Raw genomic sequence first — 22,550 nt, 5'->3', positions numbered from 1 at the left:
AATAAATAAATAAATAAATAAATAAATAAATAAAAGAAGAATAACTGCGAAAGGTATTTTCTCCTGGAAAACAAAGAAATCGATCTTAGAGTCCACAGTATTTCAAAAAATAACATACTGTTATGGTGAAGGACACATATGGCATCTCTTCACTGGATGCCAATTAATAAATGAGTCATAGTCTTACAGCTATCTCTAGGTACCAGTGGAGATTGAAACTTCCTCAATCTAGAAATGTGATCACCCTAAAGCACACTTTCTTACTCATATAATGCAATAAAAGCAATTATCTGTTTTGTATATATTTTTTATAATTCCTCTTCTTATATAAATATCTTTCACTGGTCATTACAATGTTATTATACCTCTTGCAATGATGTTTGTTATAACACTTGCTCTAACTATAAACATATTTTGCTCTCCAAGTAAGAGGGACAAAAAACTATATATTTATTGTCTGAGATAGTGTGTTCCACAGTTAATTTTCTTGTCATCTTCCCACACATCAACCCAGACAAGAAGTCCATAGGATTCCCATACCTTATGGCAAAGGCATCTCCGAGGGCCAAAAAACTCGCCAAGTTTCTGGAAGAAAAAGCCCGTTTGCCTGTGCCAGAGATCTACTAACTTGGGAACCAGTCAAAAAAAAGCTTAGAAAATGTTCCTCTAGTTGACAACTAGAATTGAAGCTAGGTCTTCCTTCGGGTGGTCAAGCACTGCAGAGTACAAATGCCACTTCCACTGAGCTGTACAGACTGTTGCCTATCACTATTATTACTTCCTAATTTCTGGCCTGGTTGGATAAATCTACTAGCTCTTCAACCAACAGGCTGTGGGTTCGAATCCGATGGTGGGCATAGATGTTTGTGATTGTCCTTTGTTGGAGGATGAATTTCATTACCCAGTGTGAGACCACTGCAGTTCTCATTGGAGGGCCTAAAGTGGCTTGAAAAAAGTTTCATGATTGCTATCTTGAGCAGGATTTCTGGATTATGTAAAATTTAAAAAAATGTTATGTAAAATTTATACATTTCTTTCTGGTGTCTATACCTTTAGCTATGAAATAAGAATGGATTTAAAATATCCCCTATTCCTATTAATTTATAATTGCTGAAATTAAGCCTTTTAGGCTCTTCTTCAATAATTGCAGTAATGCATCAAGAGTTCACTTATGAAAAACAATTCTCTGACAAGGGACTGCTGTGATATTGAATAGAGGATTTTTTCTCTTAGTCTCTGATGAGAGCCAACACTCTGAAACAGCAGGGCAGTGAAACCTAATCAATGCATACAAGCAAGTTCTTGTAAAAGGCATACAAGTAAGTTCTTGCACAGGGCTAGTCTTTCAAGGAGAGCACGCCAAGGGAATTCCAATGCTGAGGATTGTATTCTCATAAGCCCTCTAGTCTTTTTTCAAAACTAAGTTCCTAGACATTTTGCAATGACATTAAGGATAAATTTATAATATTCACTATTTCTATTAATTAAGAAATAAATAAATAAAATAAAGTAATTACACACACACACATTTTAGAAATACATCCTTTCAAGACAAAAAAAAAATTTTAGGTTGTTAGAAATAATGCTTTCAAGACCAAGTGGATGAAAAATTAATACTGTCCTAAATGACCAAATCAAACTGCAAAATGAAATCAGAGCATGGAGAGCTACATTTACTTCGGAGAAGCAATCCAAACGAACAATGATATAGCAGATGAAATAAAACTGATGCAAAAAAGACTGCTTGGAAAGCTTTTAACCAGATAAAAGACACTATCACAAATTAAACTAAAAAAGAAGATATAAAAATAAGATCAAAGCTTTTTAACAGTATTATTCTATCAGTAATAACCTACAGCATTTAAAAAAAAAAAAAAAAAAAAGGAAGACTAAAGCCTGATAACTCAAAGGGCAATAGAAACAAGTCTGCAACATAAGCAAGAACAATTATATATGACATGCTAAAATAATGAAAAAAATCTGGACTTAAAGATGAGGTAGAGACCAAAGTATTGCCAGACCACCAAGATTCCCCCTCCCCCAAACACACACACCTTTCCAGATGTTCATTGATCACAAAGCATGGAAAACATCTTTAAAAAAAAAAAAAGGTGGGCAGGACATACAGCACACATGAAAGACAATAGATGGAGTTTAAGAAAAACAATCTGATAACCCAGACATCAAAAGAAAACTTGATAGATCACATAGGAGATGGAAGGATACTATATTAAAATCAAAAGGAAAGAAATGGATAAGACTGACTCAAGATAGAGAAGGTTGGAATCTTTGCTACATACAGGCATGGAGAAATCAAGACTGAGAACACTGGTCCATCATGGAAAATGCTCTCTCTCTCTCTCTCTCCCACTTTATCATCATCTTTCTCATCCATCATATGATGGGTTTAGTCCCCTATGTGCAACTCTTTGCCATCTGATTCTATCTCTGGCCTTTGATGTTGAAAGTTTATTTTTCACTTGGTTAGAGTATAATAAAATTAGTTTAATCCTTTATCCAAGTGTGAGCAAACAAAGTTTGCGCCTGAAAGTATCTTCAGGACTGGGGTAAGGTGGTGCAACTCGTTGCAAAGGTGGAGCAAGCTACCAACACTCCTATCTCAGTATCTCCTATAATGCAAAACACATCGCCTTGCGGATATGTCTAATGTTATGCATTAAGGGAAGGGCCACTACCCAGACTAGTTTCGACCTTTATTGAGGTCTCTTCAGTGGGAGCCAGGCCCAAGTGGAGATACCAGGCAGAAGCATTAGCAGGTCATCTCCACCTATAGGAGTTGCCAAATGGTGTGCCACCCTTTTTTAATAAATTACTCTGGATTTAGAGAAAGATGTTGAAAGTTTATTTTTCACTTGGTTAGAGTATAATAAAATTAGTTTAATCCTTTATCCAAGTGTGAGCAAACAAAGTTTGCACCTGAAAGTATCTTCAGGACTGGGGTAAGGTGGTACAACACAGTGTTGGTAGCTTGCTCCACCTTTGCAACGAGTTGCACCACCTTACCCCAGTCCTGAAGATACTTTCAGGCGCAAACTTTGTTTGCTCAAACTTGGATAAAGGATTAAACTAATTTTATTATATCTATCTCTGGCCATTCTGTGATCTCTCTGAAGCTCAATAATTGTGACCTTTCCTTCAAAGACTGCCAAGTTCTTTTTGGTCTACCTCTTGATCATCTTCCTCCAATGATTCCAGTCATGACTATATTTGGTAATCTTTGAAAGGACATTCTCTGGAGGCATCCAAACCATCTTTATTGCTTTAAAAATTATAGCTGTCACATCTTCCCTATAGTTTAATTCGTGTTTGACATGCTCATTTGTTTTGCGTTCTGACTGAGTCATTTTTCTTAAGCATTCTGACTTTCTGTATTTCTTTCTGATTGAGTGTCCAAGTCTCGGCTCCATACATTGTTGTAGGCATAATAATGGTTTTATAGTTTTAGTTTGAGGCTTTTTTAAAATGCTGTTATTAGTATATGCTTCAGAAAAGTGGACTGTTAAAAAGATCAAAACAGAAGCAAAAATGTAATTTTTAAAAACAATTAAAAGGATGTGCAAAATTAGACCATATAAAAATGAAGAAAACAGTAGTGTATACTTTAAATGAAAAGAAAAATCATTACAGAGAGAAATGGAAAGAGCTTTTATATAGGATGGAAAGATATCAGCCACCAAAAGATGTGAATAAATATTGAACAATGGGAAAAAGAGAGGAAGAACACTTGCAAGATGGTAAAACTGGTTAAGCTGAAACAGTCAAATGGCTAATCCTTGATAAGAAGATTAAATGCTGTGCATTACATTAATGAGGCTAGGGATTTGGGGGGGGGGGGTGATGGACAGAGTTGAAATTTGGAGGGCATACTTAAAAGTTGGCAAAACGGCTCACAGGATTACGCGAATATTGAAGAACGTATTGACAAGTTGAGATAAGAAAGTCGTTTTCCCTCTGTTTATAAGACCATAATGCAGAGTGACCTATTTCTTGGAAATGGGGAGGTTTTGGAGAGGATCCAGAGATGAGATGCAAGGCCTATAATAAAAACTCCCTATGAGGAAAATTGAAAGGATGTGGATTGTAAAGTTTAGTTGACTGACAGAAAAGAGAAAACTAAGAGTGTGATCAGAAGGATGTGAGGACTAGATTATTTGCTTGGACAGTGGTGAATGACTAGCATGGACTGCCAGAGGCAGTTCATTATTAAAAAAAATTATGGAAACAACTACCATGTTATAGTAAAACTCAGATTAATATAACCCAAAATAATTGTCTAACTTTATATATATATATATTTTGATTCTTTAAAGATACTTGTGACATTAGGATTATAAAATATATACACGTTTACACAAGAATATTATTTAATTTGTCAAATATTTCATTCTGAATATTACAGACCACCACCTTCAGTGGCTACGTAGGAATAGTTTTAAAAAACTATTCCTACGTAGCCACCGAAGATGGTTTGTAATATTCAGAATGAAATATTTGGCAAATTAAATAATATTCTCGTGTAAATGTGTGTGTGTATGTATGTGTGTATATATATATATATATATATATGTGTGTGTGTGTGTGTGTGTGTGTGTGTGTGTGTGTGTGTGTGTGTGTGTGTACACATATATACAAAGAAATGAATGCTGATCACAGTGTAACTATGCCACAGGCAGCAAGCACTCCAACTGTAAATGAGTTTAAAGAAAGATAGGTTAAGTATTGTGTGAATAACTATTTGTTCAGGCCTCCTGCAATGAGTCTTTCAACTCCATGGATATGCCTATAATAATAATCATAATAAAATTTTTTAGTTATAACAAAATTGACTAAGTACTGTAGAGGGAGATGCTGTAACTTTAACAGCCGATTTGATCACCTAAAACGATTGATACAATTATGCCTTGATGGAGAATGAAAGCTGATGCATTATTAGAAAAATCATTCAAATAGGTGAGATATAAGGAAAAGTTCAAATACGTGGTATTATTATTTCATGACACCTGCAAGGAGTCTAAAGATTCATTGAGGGAGGGTACCCCCCTACTCAATGCTCCATCTCCACTTAATCCACCAACTACACCTCCAGCAATCAAATAACCAAGAAATACTAACATAATTGGGCCTACTAGGCCATTACTTAAAAATCCTTGCCTGGTTAGCCAAGTGGACTGTGTCTTACCTAGCGTGGTATGGATTTCTGTGAATATCTTTCAGTGCAATATGATACTTATATCTCACTGAAAGATACCCTAGATGCTGGAGGTCTCGAAAAAGGTACCACTTTCGATTAATTCAGCGGGATTATTTAATCTTTAGTACACCAAAACTATTAATGTACCGTGGGTGTACAATAATTCCTGGAATGAAGGGAGGGGGGGTATTAAAATAAGTGCATTATTCCAATAAAAAAAATATATAAAGATAAAATAAAAAGGACGCTACTTCGAATTAACAAATAATAAATATGAACCTAATTCATGAAACAGTTCCTGAAGAATGAAATATGGATTCTCAAGATCACAAGGGAGGGGGGCTAAAAATCATACTTACGCTACTGATAAAATATGATAATTATTGTCAGAGATATAATCGTTCTACACACCGAAAACCGCGTTCTTTTTTCTTTTTTTTTTAAATAAAACTACATGAAAACAGTCGTTACCAGCAACCCACAACCTCCTTTTGAAAGCTGACTTGAACCAGGTATGGAGATGGCACAAAAATCAAATCTACAGACATATTTACTGCAGCATCAATTACAAAGTGTACACATTTTTAATACTTACTTCATGAACAGAACGTTAATGGGAAAGTCCTCCAATTTATCCTACGACAATGAATACAGCAGCTACATATATTATATTATATTACAACACAGATGCTTACATACGCAAACAAAACGTAATATCGCAACACTCACAGCCGTCGTAAAACAACGTTTCACAATGCTACAGCCACGTGCGTCCACCACTACAACTGACTACGCCAACATCTGATATAAATATCAACAGCAAAATATGAAACAAATAAACAAATATAAACAATTCAAAAGAATTTAACATATTCATATTTCTCACTAAATAGGCAAAACCGAATTTTGCACTTGAACATCGAACCTCTACAGCTCATTTGATAACGACAAGGAGCTTTGGTTTAAAAGACGCACGTTCGAATCTCTAGAAATCCAATAACATTTACACAGGCTTTTCAGCTGAAAGGCTGAAATAAGGCGGTTGCATTATTTGGATGGATGACAAGTCATTCATCCAAAGAAGTAAGAAACAAATATAGCAGCATGATATCGCCACCATTATGAACTTTGTAACCAATGCAAAACACCTTTCATTAACTAAAGAAATAGATCGAACAATCCATAACGAGTGGAAGATTCTTCACTCGTTATGAATTGTTATGCCAGTAATGTCCGGCGCCTGTGTGCAAAACTTTAGTTGACGCCCCTATACCCAGTAGTGTCCGGCGCCTGTCTGCAAAACTTTAGTTGGCACCCCTATACCCAGTAGTGTCCGGCGCCTGTGTGCAAATCTTTAGTTGGCACCCCTATACCCAGTAGTGTCCGGCGCCTGTGTGCAAATCTTTAGTTGGCGCCTCTATTCCTCCTCCAATAAAAAAATCACTTTAAAAAAACGTTTTTCTTAAGTATTTCCTCCTCTTTGGCGCCTTTACTATCCTGGCGCCTGTGTACATCGCACACATTGCACCCATGGCCGGCGTGCCCCTGAATGGTTGTTAAGGTCTTAAAGAGATTGGTCAGGAATAGAATACAGGATTGAGTAGATAAGGAAAGATGCTTTATAGAGGTCAACATGGGTTTGTTAAAGGGAGTTCTTATTTTACAAATTTACTTACAGTTCTGGATAGGAGTGATTCATATATAGTAATACTTCTGGATTTTGTCAAGGCATTTGACAGGCTGCCATGTAATAATAAACTGGTGCATAAGTTACAGCAAATGGATTTGGAATATCTGTTAGTAGTTGATTGGGTAGAAAACTGGCTTTCTAATCGATATCAAACAGTGATATATAGAGGGGTGCAATGTCTCTCTGGAGGAGCGTTATCGGTGGAGTCCAATGGGATTCTATTCTAGGACCACTGCTGTTTAATTTGTTTGCTAATCATATTTTGAGTGGTTTGCAGATGATGCTAAGCTGGGAAGTGGCTAACAAGCGGGGATGTCAATTTAACATCTGTAAATATAAGGATTTACACTTCGGATTTCGAAAAAAAAAAAAAAAGTAAAGCTGTGTATCATATTGGAGGCATAATATTACAGGAGGCGGAGGAAGTGTGAGATCTTGGGATACTGGTGGATAAAGAATTGAAGTTCAAGAGACAAAAAAAAATGAGCTAATGCCTTTTATTCCCTTATAGGGAGTAGGCGAGTCTTCATACCCTATCTAGCTTTTGGAGACTGAGTGGGAAGGTCAATCTTCACAAGTAGCCAATCAGAGATAGCTGGCCCATGTCTATCACCAGTTATAGCAGCCACCGATGAAGAGGCTGGCAAACAAGTGCTGCCATCTCTTGGTACCTAACCCTAACAAGATACGTTACTGTCTGAAATAATGTGGGTACTACAGTCGATTATCTTGAGTTTACAGGATATAAAACTAGAGTTTTTCCGGGAGGAAAAACCCGCTTGCCCATGCCAGAGATCAACTAACTCAGAAATTGATCGAAGAAAGGATTAGAAAAAGTTCCTCCAGTCGGCGACTAGACTTGAACTTAAGCCTGACTTCTAGCGACCATGCAACACTTCCACGGATCTACATAGGCCTTGCAAAAATGATAAAAACAGCACAAAGAAATGTCAATATACTAAGAAAAGCACTGACAAGGGGAGTCAGTGCTTTACTGATAAGGATGTAGTCATTCTGCTGCACAAGGCTTTGATTAGGCCACATATGGTCTACTGTGCATCAATTTGGTAACCTGCATTCGTAGATCAGAAGCAAGCTCCAGGAAAAGTTCAGAGGAGAATAACAAAAGCAATATTGGGAGTGTGGAATACTGACTATGAAGACAGGTTGAGAGAATAAATTACACTCTAGTAAGAGGAGGGATATGACTGAGACATAAATTTTTAAGGGGAGCCTATCAAATAGATACCCAGGATATTTTTCAATGGATTGAAGGGAATAGAGACAAGAAGTCATTTTTCAAAATTGCATAAAGGTGTGGTGCATAAGCAGTGGTGCACCCAGTGAGGGGGACAAGGGCTCTGGCCCCCAAAAGAAAATGGAAAAACCACTAAAAAATTTTCCAAAAATCTTTTCCTAATTAAAATGATTTTTTTTATTTATATTGTGTGTGTCTTCTATTTCGATACTACTTATGAATTAGCGGTCATATAAGGTGGGAATACCCTATAGCTCTCGGGAATCACGGCCACTGTTGAACGCGAGGCGAATGAAGTATTGCACCATCGGACCGAGCGCTACTTCGTTTAACTGAGCCGGGCCAAAGGAGATCATGGGTATCATGTATTGGCGATCACTGCAGATGCTCAGTCGTACGAAATGCGTAGGGTGTATTCTCAAATCGTATACTTAACTCCCCCCCCCAAGATTAAATCTTGAGTTCTCGGCCCTCTCCAAGATTAAATCCTGGGTGTGCCACTGTGCATAAGAGTGTGTGTGTGTGTGTGTGTGTGTGTGTGTGTGTGTGTGTGTGTGTGTGTGTGTGTGTGTGTGTGTGTGTGTGTGTGTGTGTGTGTGTGTGTGTGTGTGTGTGTGTGTGTGTGTGTGTGTGTGTGTGGAATGACTCTCTCTGCATGGAGAGTGGCTCTGGTGGAAATGTATCGGCAAGTGTATTGGTGAGTATGCATACACATTGAACCAATTAAGACAAAAAAATCAGATAACACCTTTTTATTCCCTTATAGGAAGTAGGAGAGGCATTTATTCCCTATCTAGTTTCTGGAGAATGAGTGGGCAGTTCATTCTCCACTAGTAGCCATCAGAGATAGCTGGCCTAAGGCTATCACTGATTAAGCGGCAAGCAGTGAAGAGACGGATGACAAGTGCCCCATCTCGTGGTACCTAACTCTAACACGTTTTTTTTTTTAATGCCTGTAAATAGTGTGGATTCTATAGTCGATGTTCTTGAGTCCCAGGACGAAAAACCCGAGTTTCCAGGAGAAAAAAAAACCCACTTGCCAGTGCCAGAGAGCGAATAACTTGGGACCCAGTCGAAAACAGGCTTAGAAAACATTCCTCTAGTCGGCGATTAAAATCGAACTCGGGAGGCTCTTTCTTCGGGAGATGTAGAGCTGAGGAGTGCGAACACCATTTACAATTTAAGACTAGGTATGATAAACATTATCTCTGTCAGAATGCATCTTACTATTGCCTTCCTTGGTGAGCCTTCACTCCAGGAGGTGTTTGTATAATAATAATAATAATAATAATAATAATAATAATAATAATAATAATAATAATAATAATATTATTATTATTATTATTATTATTATTATTATTATTATTATTATTATTATTATTACAGACAAAGGGCGCTGTGTAGGCAGACAGATGCACTTACTATAATAATAATAATAATAATAATAATAATAATAATAATAATAATATTATTATTATTATTATTATTATTATTATTATTATTATTATTAAGAGCCTGTGTAGCTCAGTGGATGTGGCGTTTGCACACCATCGCGCTAGGCCGCACGAAGGAAGTCTTGGTTTCGAGTCTAGTCGGCGACTAGAGGAAATTTTTCTAAGCCTTTTTTCGACCGGTTCCCGAGTTAGTCGATCTCTGGCACGGGCAAGCAGGTTTTTCCTCCCGGAAACTCGGGTTTTTCGTCCTGTAAACTCAAGAAAATCGACCGTAGAACCCACATTATTTCAGACATTAAATATATTGTGTTAGGGTTAGAGACCACGAGATGGCGGCACATTTGAGCCGTCTCTCTTCACTGCGTACCGCTTAATTAGTGATAGCCTTGGGCCATCTGTCTCTGATTGGTACCAGTGGAGATTGAACTGCCCACTCAGTCTCCAAAAAAAAAGTTAGATAGGGCTAAATGGCCTCGCCTACTCCCGTATATACGGGAATAAAAAGGCGTTAGCTGATTTTTTTTTTTTTTTTTTTTTATTATTATTATTATTATTATTATTACAGACAGAGGGCGCTGTGTAGGCAGACAGATGCACTTACTCTGTATTGCTGCTCCTGGTTTTATAGGTTTCAAGTGTTAATTAACTCATGTTTCTAACTTGAAAGAGCTATTATATAATTCTACTAGTCACGCTGAAGACAGGGACGTTCAAATTACCAAAATCGGATAAGTAAGATTCAAATTTTCAGTGTTGGAAGTTCATAGAATGTACTGCAATCACCAGCCAACGAAGAACAAAGGACGTCGCCATTTTAAAAGTCGCACTATAGTCGCTAACGGGAAGAAAGGCTAAAGGACACCGAGACAGCGAAGTTCAAGCAAAATGAGCTGTAACAAATGCAATAAGCCATTAAGCGATGAAGGGAAGGGCCGCAGTGTTCCAGATGTAACAAAAAACAACACTTCCACTGTTCAGGGATCTCAGAAAGCACGTGGAAAGCAAAAGGAGCTGTGAAACGGACGGAATGGCGATGTCAACAGTGCCGTGAGAAAATGAAGAACAAAGACCAGACACCAAAGAAAAGTAACGACGCACATCAAGGTAAGCCGCTTCCGGATTCTAAAATTATAGATAACTTTGATTCATTTAAACTCATAGTGAAAGACTTATTAAATGAACACATGGAACACATTAACAAAAATTTTGAGTAGTATGAACATTACATACAGTTCAATAACGAGACCTCTGAAGAAATGTGAGGAACCGTGCGAGAAATAAAGACGAAATTAACGGTAGCGATAGAAACGCAAGAAACACTCCAACGCGAAAATCAAGAATTGCGGAAAGAAGTAAACACACTCAAGTGTCAAATGGAACACATGCTACAAAAAGAAGAAAAAAAGAACTCCAAATTGAGGGAATAACGAAAGAAAATACAGAAGACTTAACCAACATAATGCAACTGATTGGCAGCAAAATTGGAATTCAAATCGCAACGACAGATATCACCTATATCATCCGAGGCCAACAAAAAAATAAAGAGAGACTGACACCAATCATCGCCCGTTTTACCAACAGAAATCTGAGAGACTCCATTCTTAAAGCAAGCAAGAAAACAAGGCCGACAACAACGATCCTAACTGATAAGAAACTCCCAACACCAATCTACATAACAGAACACTGCACTCCATAATTCAAAAATCTTCTATACCAAGCAAGGAAGACAAAAACTGAGAAAAACTACAAGTTCCACCTGTGGACAAAGAATTCCCAGATATTTTTGAGAAAGAATGAAAACACTCGAGTATACATAATTACAAGTGAATCCAACTTACACAGCCTACCAATATAAAACACTAACTCTTTACATCCTTAAGAATAAGATTAGAACTCATTTAAAAACTATATAATGGAGATCTCAAACATAGGCGAACATATCCAGTCAGACAACATAAACTTCAAGGTCTTTGACTCTTTGAAGAAATGGTCAGACAACATTTCCACCAACACCAACTTCACAATCATACACACAAACATAAGAAGATTCAAAAAACACTAGGCTTACATTGATAACACAGCTCAATTATACCATGATAAATATAGATGCGCTAATACTGACCGAAGTTGCAATAAACGACACAAACATTTACGCATACAACATAAATAATTATCAAACCTACAACTTATGCAGACCAAACAAGAGAGGAGGTGGCATTGTGGCATTTATCAAAGATAAATACAATGTGATAGAAAAACAAACTCACTTCGAACATGTGGAAACACTAATTTTGGAACTCACAAATAGCCACAATAGTATCAAATACACAATAAACACAATATACAGACCCCCAGATAATAATCCACTCAATTTTATTCACGAGTTAGAAACATGGCTAAGCGGCATTGAACCGCGTACAACACACAGGCTCATCTTAATAGGAGACATTAACATAAATACTCTTGACCACGCTTCTTCAACTTCAACCACTAACACATATCTTGATATACTAAGTCAGTACAAAATAAACCCTTCAATTAATTCCCCAACAAGAGAAGAAATACTCAATAACTCACTAACACAATCATGCATTGAACATATCAACATACGGGCTCCCATCCATACATATACATCATCAGTAATTAACGTAAAAATTGCCGATCACTACTTTGTCTCAACTTCGTTTTATTACGTTTCGTCCCCCCCCCCCTCCCACCACCACAAAAGTCGACAAAACTCGATTATACTAAAGAGCATTGTCGATAACCAAGTAAAAAATACAGACTGGAGTTCCCTAGTCAATATAAACGATCATGTAATAAACGATACGAGAATTTTCAACTAAAGTTCACAGAAATATACAAAAAAGCAACCTACACAAACGAGGCGACAAACAGACAACAATCCATGGATAAATGACGACATACTAAATACTATTACTGAAAAAGAAAATCTGTGGAAAAAACTTAAAAAGTCACCCAGTAACACACATTTACAAACTTTCTACAAAAACACAAGAAATAAACTAACAACAGAAATTCGTAGGGCAAAAAGACGCTACTACTTCCAAAAATTCATGGAATATAACGACAACATTAAGCAAAAATGGGCTACACTCAACGAATTAGTAACCCGAAAAAAGAAAAAACTTCAGCAAGATTTTATTGCAAAAAGCTTCGGTCAGGACACAAACCAAGAGGAACTAGCAGACTCATTCAACCATGCTTTCACAAACAACATCACACATCTCAAAAAAGACAAACTACCAACGATCAACAAAAATCTACCGATTCAAAGTCAACAACAAACGATGTATTTTCCACCCATAACAAAACAGGAACTGAAAGAAGTACTCCTAAAACTAAAACCAAAGACCACTCCAGGAATAGACAAAATAAGACTCACAGACCTTATAACACACTTTGAACAAATAAATCCAATATTTTGAAACTCGTGAACATAATATTCGACACAGGCATTATTCCAGAACAACTAAAAACTGCAGTAATTACGTCAATATACAAACACGGTAAAAGAAACAGTACTCAGAACTACAGACCAATAGCTACACTATCAGTCATCTCAAAAATTCTAGAAAAAATAACACACACCAGACTACAGAACTGTTTACAGAAGTACAACATCATCTCACAAAACCAATACTGCTTTCAGAAAACAAAAAGCACCATTACTTTATTAGAAGACATCGCCGACACAATAAACAAAGCTCTCGACAAAAGCAAGTACGCCGACCTTATACTGCTGGACCTAACCAAAGCATTTGACACACTTGAACATGACATACTACTCACCAAACTACACTCAATAGGTATAACAGGAACACTGCATACATGGTTCAAGAACTACCTCTCAAACAGAACACAAGTAACAAAAATAGGTACATGTCACAGTCGGAGTATACAAGTAAAACACGGTGTACCTCGAGGTGCCATATTATCACCCACTCTATTCAACATATACATTAACGATGTTCATAACATATCCATAAGAAGTCAAATATTTCAATACGCAGATGATACTGCACTACTAGTAATCCACACAGACATTAACACAGCTCTCTGCAAAGCACAACAAGACCTAAACGAAATCACAACATATTTCCACCAAAACGCAATTCTAATCAACGTTACCAAAACACAGAAGTTGATAATTCACAACCCAAGAATCATACGCCCCGCATCACTATCGATACATTGTCACACATACCGCTGCATTAAAAACAAAAATACCTGCCAATGTTCCGAAATCAAACCTGTAACACACGCAAAATACCTCGGTCTCTATATAGTTTCCCACCTTAAATGGACAAAAACATATAGAATACCTACACACCAAACTCCAGATCATCGCATTATTCCACCCAACATAAAAAAACTCTTATATCACGGTATCTGCGAATCCCTACTCAGATACAGAATAACAGTCTATTCAAATACATCAAACAGCCACCTAACAAAATTAGAAACACTACACAGGAAAATCGTGTCAACAGTAATCTGGACACCTTACACGGAACAACCAATATCTGACAAGCACATGGCGATACACAGAATTCTGAGCATTAAAAACCTGAAACACTACATGCCATTAACAAGGAATTACTTCAACATCACCTATCGAAACAACAGAGACACATATCGTATAACACGACCTACAACAACTCTTTACATCTCCACTCCCTTCAACAGCTCATACGGTTCTTTTGTGAGATCACAGCAGCTCACGCAACTCAACAACCTACCAAGAATGTTAAAACACATAGATAACTAGAGAACATTAAAACACGAACTCTGGAAAATATACAAACAAAGTTAAGAAACCATTACCACTAATATATACATCACAAATCACTAGCATCCAATGCCTACATCCCATACATAAACAGTAACAACAACACAAATAGTGAAGGCTAACTCCCACTCTCTTCATAAAAGCTAACCCAAGCTTCGAAGTAGATGGGATTAACTTGCCTCACTCACCTACAAGTAATCCTTATAAGCAAATGCAGAAATTTGTATGTATAATCACTCTTTCTCAAACTTAAAAATCAAAAAAAAAAATCAGCTAACGCCTTTTTATTCCCGTATACGGGGAGTAGGCGAGGCCATTTAGCCCTATCTAACTTTTTGGAGACTGAGTGGGCAGTTCAATCTCCACTGGTACCAATCAGAGATAGATGGCCCAAGGTATCACTAATTAAGCGGAACTCAGTGAAGAGAGACGGCTCAAATGTGCCGCCATCTCATGGTCCCTAACCCTAACACAATATATTTAATGTCTGAAATAATGTGGGTTCTACGGTCGATTTTTTGAGTTTACAGGACGAAAAACCCGAGTTTCAGGGAGGAAAAACCTGCGTGCCCGTGCCGGAGATCGACTAACTCGGGAACCGGTCGAAAAAAGGCTTAGAAAAATTTCCTCTAGTCGTCGACTAGACTCGAAACCAAGTCTTCCTTCGTGCGGCCAAGCGCCGTGGTTGGCAAACGCGACATCCACTGAGCTACACAGGCTCTCAAACTTAAAAATAAAAAATAAAAATAAAATAAATAAATAAAAAATTATACAAAAAATTCTGTATAATCTTCATTGTTAATATTAGAAGAACATGTGTTGTAAATACATAATATAAAGGCAAAAAAGTATTAAAAATTTTAATTGAAATCCAATGTAGGAATTGCAGCACTTAGTGCTGAACTCTGTAAAATTATTAGATGCAATGTCACACAAGATGTTTATTGTGTGTATAAATATTTTAGCAATCAATAAAATATATTAATATATTAAAAAAATTATTATTATTATTATTATTATTATTATTATTATTATTATCCTGTCTAGCTCAGTGGATGTGGCAATTGCACACCATGGTGCTTGGCCGCATGAAGGAAGACTTCGAGTTAAGTCGGCGACTAGAGAAAATTTTTCTAAGCCTCTTTTCGACTGGTTCCCGGGTTAGGCAGTCTCTGGCACGGGCAAGCGGGTTTTTTCTCCAGGAAACTCGGGTTTGTTGTACCGTAAACTCACAAAAATAGACCGTAGAACACACATTACTTCAGACATTAAATATATTGTGTTAGGGTTAGGGACCAAGAGATGACGGCACTTGTTAAGCCATTCTCTTCACTGTGTTCCACTTAATTATTGATAGCCTTGGGCTAGCTATCTCTGATTGGCTACCAGTGGAGATTGAAATGCCCACTCAGTCTCCAAAAGTTAGATAGGGCTAACGGCTTCGCCTACTCCCTATAAGGGAATGAAAAAGGCATTAGCTGATTTATTTATTTATTTATAATAATAATAATAATTATTATTATAATAATAATTCTTTTTGTCTTAACTTTTGGGGATAAAAAGCACGTACCCATCTCCACCTTTGTTTTAATCGGGAGTTCCGTTCTACTGGCGACTATCTGACCTTCAGGTGGCGATAGTCAGCAAAAAAAAAAAAAAAATCAGCTAATGCCTGTGTTGTTCCCGTATAGGGAGTAGGCAGGGTCGTTTACCCTATCTAACTTTTGGAGACTGAGTGGGCAGTTCAATCTCCACTGGTAGCCAATCAGAGAGAGAGAGAGATAGCTCGCCCAGGGCTATCACTGATTCATCGGTATGCAGTGAAGAAGGCGGCAAGCTAGTGTCGCCATCTCGTGGTCTCTAACCCTAACACAATATTTTTAATGTCTGAAAATAGTGTGGGTTCGACGGTCGATTTTCTTGAGTTTACGGGATGAAAAACCCGAGTTTCCTGGAGAAAAAACCCCCTAGCTCATGCCAGAGATCGACTAACTCGGGATCCGGCTGAAAAAAGGCTTAGAAAAATTTCCTCTAGTCGGCGACTAGATTTGAACCAGCAAATCCTTTCTTCGTGCGGTCAAGCACTGTAGAGTGCAAACGCCACTTTTACTGGGCTACACAGGCTCTATGGTGGTGGCGATAGTCCTGCAGACAATAGCTACGATCTCCCATGGTTCTCTAACTGAATTGGTATTATCATGAAATAATTTGTAGATGTTTTTTTTTTTTTCAATTATGGAGTCACGGAAACATACTTCAAAAATCCAAAAAAATCAGACAACACCTTTTATCCCTTATAGGGAGTAGCCGAGACCTTATACTGGCCTTTATACTTTATACTTATTTATATCGACGTTCCACTGGCGACTATTGCCACCTGATCTTCAGGTGGAAATAGTCCTGCTGACAATAGCTACGATCTCCCATGGTTCCGTAACTGAATTAGTATTATCATGAAATAATTTGTCGATGGTTTTTTTTTTTTCAATTACGGAGTCATGGAAACATACTAAAAAAATCAAAAAATCAGATAACTCCTTTTATCCCCTTATAGGGAATAGGTGAGGCCTTTATACCCTATCTAGCTTTTGAACACTGAGTGGGCAGTTCAATCTCCAGCGGTAGCCAATCAGAGATAGCTGGCCCATGTCTATCACTAATTATAGCAGCCACCGATGAAGAGGCTGGAAAATGAGTGCTGCCATCTCTTGGTACCTAATCCTAACAAGATATGTTACTGTTTGAAATAATGTGGCTGCTACGGTCGATTTTCTTGAATGTACGAGATGAAAAACCCGAGTTTCAAGGAGGAAAAATACGCTTGTCCCTGCCAGAGATCGAGTAACTCGGGAACAGGTCGAAGAAAGGCTTAGAAAAAGTTCCTCCAGTCGGCAACTAGACTTGAACTTAAGTTTAACTTGTAGGGACCAAGGCAGAGGACGCAAGTGCCACTTCCACTGAGCTACAGAGGCCTGTCGAAACATACCTGCCTGTATTAAAGGTTAGGATATAAAGTTCATCAATTGAACTATCAAAAATTAACAGTGTGATTTAGCTGCTATAGAACAATTAAAAGAACAGTGAATGATAATAAAAAAAAGATGAGAAACGCAACTAAAATTTTATAAAGTAATGGTCACTTCCACTCTATTATATGGTTCAGAAACATGGACTGTTAAAAAGAATGATGAAAATAAAATACAAGTTGCATAAATGAGATTTTTAAGAGCAATTAAGGATTCACAAAACTGAACCATGTAAAAAATGTAAATAAATGAAAAATCAAGAAGTATAGAGTGAAATGAAAAGAGCATCTGTTTAGGATGGGAAAATATAAGCTTCAAAAAGAGTGGATGAATATAGATCAAAAAGAAAGAGAAAAAAAAAAGAGTGGGGGGGGAAGAGCAGTTGCAAGGTGGAAAAGATCAGTGAAGACAGAACAGGCAAATGCCTAATCCTTGAAGAGAACAAGAAGAAGAATTTAGGTGCTGCTGCAGAACTAGCATTATGGAGAGGGTTGGTTTCATGGACCAGATAAATATAATTTTCCTTATGTAAACTCTGATCCTTGACCTCACAACTAAAAAAAAAAAAAAGGAAAGAAAGAAATATACATTGAGCATGGAAGCTGGCATGGGGTAGACAATTAAACACAGTGTTTGTCACATTTGCTTTTTGGTTGAAAAATGTACATTATACAGTATTTTCATAAGCCTGTTAGCTATGTCTGTTTTTCAAAATCGCTGGCCTTAAGTAGAGGAACTTTTCTAAGCTTTTCTTCTACCGGTTCCGGAGTTAGTCGATCACTGGCACAGGCAAGCGGAGGTGTTTTGCTCCCTGAAACTCTAGTTTTTTGTGGCATAAACTCAAGAAAATCGACCATAGAACCCATGTTTAATTAGGATTTGGTACATAGAGATTGCAGCAATGTTTTCCCGTTCTTCATCAGTGACACTTTATAATTAGTGATAGCCATGGGCAAGCTATATCTGATTGGCTTCTAGTGAAAATTGAACTGCTTACTCAGTCTACAAAAGTTAAAAAGGATTCGCTTAATCACTAGTATTTTGATCATTTTTTTACATAAGTTACATGGCCTTTCCTCCGTTTTTATAATTATTTTAAGTAATTAACGTATATAGTAGGTTCACCATGCCTGTTAATTACGTTAGCGTTAATATAAAATTCAATAAATACACGCTTCTATCAATTCACACATACAATAAAACGTCGATTTTACAGACCTCGAATTAACGGACTTCGTATCTAACGACAAAATTACCGGTCCATATGCCACACTGAAAATTAACCTGTTAATTTTAAAATGCTTTTAACCAAGATTTGCTTATAATTAAATTAACAAGTTATATTTTGTTATTAATTTCCTGCTATTTTAAACAAATTTTGGGGAATATGCCATTTGGGGAACATGTTGGAAAAACACTGTAGTAATTTAACCCACATAAATGAGTCACCGCTCATAAAACACGTTCGGCGAATGATTAGCACGTGAGCACACCAATCGTGCTGTGATTGGTTCTTTTGTCGAATGGGGTAACTTTTGCGGCAGTTTTAACCCATGCCAGCCGATGCATTCGGAAAATCTTTATTATATAACGGACTTTCGGATTTAACGGACACCCCTCCGCCTGAATTAGTCCATTATATCACGGTTTAATTTTAGTTGAATCTTCAAAATAGTACTGGCTTTCATTTCTCACTATAAACAGTGACTATTAGATGTTTATTCACTATCCAAATGTTCAAAAATTAACAACTTGGTAGATGCATTGAATGCTAGTTGGCATCAAAAACGTTTATTAAAAACAAATTATGGAAAATTTCGAACTGAATCATTTAGTACTTTCATAGCAGCTTTTTCTACTGAAGATGAATCAGCTGGTTTAAAAAAAAATTGCCAGAAAACACGTACAGTAAATTTAATACACAGACCATATATCCTAAGCACTATATCAATCTGATTAATCTATATTGTACTTCCTAAAGATATTAACAAAACTGCTAACTAATAACCTGCTACATTCACCTTAACTTTATGCGATATAGTCTAAAAGCGATTACCAGTCTATTGGAATGGAGATGTTTTAATTTCCAAACTGACAGGATACAATTTATGCCATACGTACAAAAAAATCTAGTATCCCACACAAATATCATTCTTCCTCCTTTTTTGCAGTTTCTTTTTCCTGAAATTCTATACTCCCATATTCTGTTCGTATTACCCAATTCTATCAGTTTTCAATCTGACTAATTCATCTCTGATGCAAATTCCAGTACCTTATTTCTAATAAATATGGCATTTCCTAATAAACACAATAATTAAATCCAGATGGATATGTCAAGTAATCAGCATTTTTAACTTGCTCCATCGTTAACTTTCATAATTCTTTCAACTGACTCATCTCCTTTGCAATCCACCTTACATTTTCCACTGACATTCTGACAATTAATATTGCTAGTATTTGGAGATTTTCATTTCTCTAATTCGACAAGCTTTCTATTTTGTTTAATATCCACTCCAATCACTGACTCAGGTACAACTCTTTTCTATTATTCAGTTCCCTTCTTTCCTTTCAAGACAACCACCAATTTGAAGTCCCGTTTTTCTGCATATTCTATCCATAGTATTGTTTATTATCATCACATGCCTCCATAGCAATAGCGCACTCACGGTTTAATCTTATGGGGAGGGACGAGTTGAGTAGACGATTTGAGAATACACACTACGCATCGCATACGACCTATGATGAGCATCTGCAATATTCACTAATTCATAAGTAATGTAGAAATCAAAGACACGACACAATATAAAAAATCAAAAAAATAAAAATAAAAAATTGGCTAACGCGTTTTTATTCCCGTATTGGGATTAGGCGAGGTGTTGTAACCCTATCTAACTTTTGGAGACTGAGTGGGCAGTTCAATCTTCACTGGTACCCAATCAGAAATAGCTGGACCAAGGCTATCACTAATTAAGCAGCATGCAGTGAAGAGAGACAGCTCAACAAGTGCCGCCATCTTATGGTCCCTAACCCTAACACAATATATTTAATGTCTGAAATAATGTGGATTCTACAGTCGATTTTCACGAGTTTATGGGACGAAAAACCCGTGTTTCTGAGAGAAAAAACCCGCTTGCCCGTGCCAGAGATCGACTAACTCGGGAACTGGACGAAAAAAGGCTTAGAAAAATTTCCTCTAGTCGCCGACTGGATTCCAAAGCAAGTCTTCCTTCATGTGGTCAAGCGCTGTGGTTTGCAAATGCCACATCCACTGAGCTACAATAAAAAAAAAAACGAATTTTATTAATTAGGAAAAGATTTTTGGAAAATTTTCTAGTGTTTTATTTCGTTTTCTTTGGGGAAGCCAGGGTCCCCTTGTCCCCATTCTAGGTGCACCACTGCTCCATAGCAACTCAATATCATACCGTAGCAACAAGCTCATCGTTTTTGTCATCTTACTACTCTTAACAATACTTAAAATCTCATTCTACATCACTCATAATAAATAAAATCCGCTAACGTCTTTTATTCCATAATAGGAAGTCACCAGACCGTTTAGCCCTACCTAACTTTTGGAGACTGAGCGGAAGTTCAAACTCCCCAATCAGATTTAGCCTTGACGAATGCTATCACTAATTATACATGGTACCTGGTGAAGAGAAGAGGCTGACAAGTGCCGCGATCTGGTGGTCCCTGATCATAACACTACATTTTGCTGTCTGAGGTAGTGTGGATTCTAGGTCGATCTTCTTGAGTTTACAGAAATAATCACACAAGTTTCTGGGGTGGGGGAGGAGAGAGAAAACACTTGCATGCGCCAGATATCGAATAACTCAGGAAACAGCAGAAAAATGCTTAATAAAAGTTCCACTAGTAGGCAACTGCAATTGAACTTTGTTCACTATACATTAGGGGGTCTAGCGATGTGGAAGCACATGATAGTTTCACTGAACTGCAACATACCACAAGTTATTTCTTCCAACAAGATATCAGAAGCGAATGCTGGTCTTGAAATTCATGCTTCCTCTTGTTATCATTCAGGGAGTGAGAGGTTTGATTGAAGTCTGATTAGCAGAATGATGTATTACTCAGCATTTACAACTATATATTTATAAACTATATTTGTTGTAACTTAATTTTTCTAAGCAACATGCACACTTGTAAAGGCTGGCTGAAGCTCACTGTCTAGGCTACTTTGGCTGCATATGGCCTGTATTTAAGACGACGTGAAGGGAGCAGAAATGGCTATGCGCGTTCACGAAATCACAGTGCTGCAGTGAGGACCTGGAAGCTCCTACAACTGAGCAAGCCAAGGTAGCTTTGACTAGATGAGCAAGCATAGGCATTCGATACACAACGCAAAGGTGAATTATTGCCATGTAAGCTTAAGACGTCTTCTGTCTATAAAAATTAGAGCCTAAATGGAATGCTTATAAATGCATGCAATTATTAACAAATAAATATTACTTCTTTCTCAAGTAATGAGCTTCAGCAGCAAGCAAGGAGAATTCTCCCCTGCAAGATATCCCTCCTAGCTATTTCATTCGTCTCTATATTCTCATTCATTTCATGAAAAAGGTTCCCATATTATCTCTCATAACTTGCTTTTATCTCTCACCAACAGAATCAATCATCATTTATATATTTGGTTTAATCCTTTATCAAAGTGTAAGCAAACAAAATTTTCACCTGAAGTATTTTTAGGACTTGGGCAACTAGTGGCAAAGGTGGTATAACTACTCATCACTTGCCTTAGTATCCCATTATGTAAAAGCACATCTCCTTGTGGACATGTATAATGCTATGCATTGAGAGAAGGGCCACTACCCAGACCGGTTTTGACCTTTATTGAGGTCTCATTAGTGGGAGACAGACCCAGAGCGGGTGATACTTTATTTATTCATATGGAGTTTCCTCCCTTTTTTTACCCGTCCGTATTGGGGCGAGTTGAACCCCCTCATGGTTAAGTAGCTGTAGATCCGTATGTGTTCACGGCTGGTTTGCCTGCTTTGCAGGATGAAAAACCCCAAATAAACTGGGGAAAAATCCTGCTGGGCACACCCAAGACCGGCTAACTTGGCTATAGCAGAGGAAGATCCT

The 22,550-nt window shown here is 37.3% G+C and overlaps 1 protein-coding gene across 1 annotated transcript in view; it reads right to left on the bottom strand.

Moving 5' to 3' along the window:
* LOC150104789 (mitochondrial ornithine transporter 1-like) overlaps positions 1 to 5,748 on the bottom strand; it is a 182,388-nt gene extending 176,640 nt beyond the window's left edge. Inside the window, exon 1 of the mRNA XM_090395966.1 lies at positions 5,684 to 5,748. The gene's annotated coding sequence lies outside the window, so the exon portion shown is untranslated. The remainder of the gene's footprint in view (positions 1 to 5,683) is intronic.
* Between the last annotated feature and the right edge of the window lie 16,802 nt (positions 5,749 to 22,550).

Source organism: Typopeltis vanoorti, chromosome 7 (assembly GCF_054136105.1).
Source record: "Typopeltis vanoorti isolate ZY-2024b chromosome 7, IOZ_Tvanoo_1.0, whole genome shotgun sequence".
NCBI lineage: Eukaryota > Metazoa > Arthropoda > Arachnida > Uropygi > Thelyphonidae > Typopeltis > Typopeltis vanoorti.
Note: the sequence above shows the minus strand (reverse complement) of the source record. Positions and strands in the feature narration are given on the sequence as shown.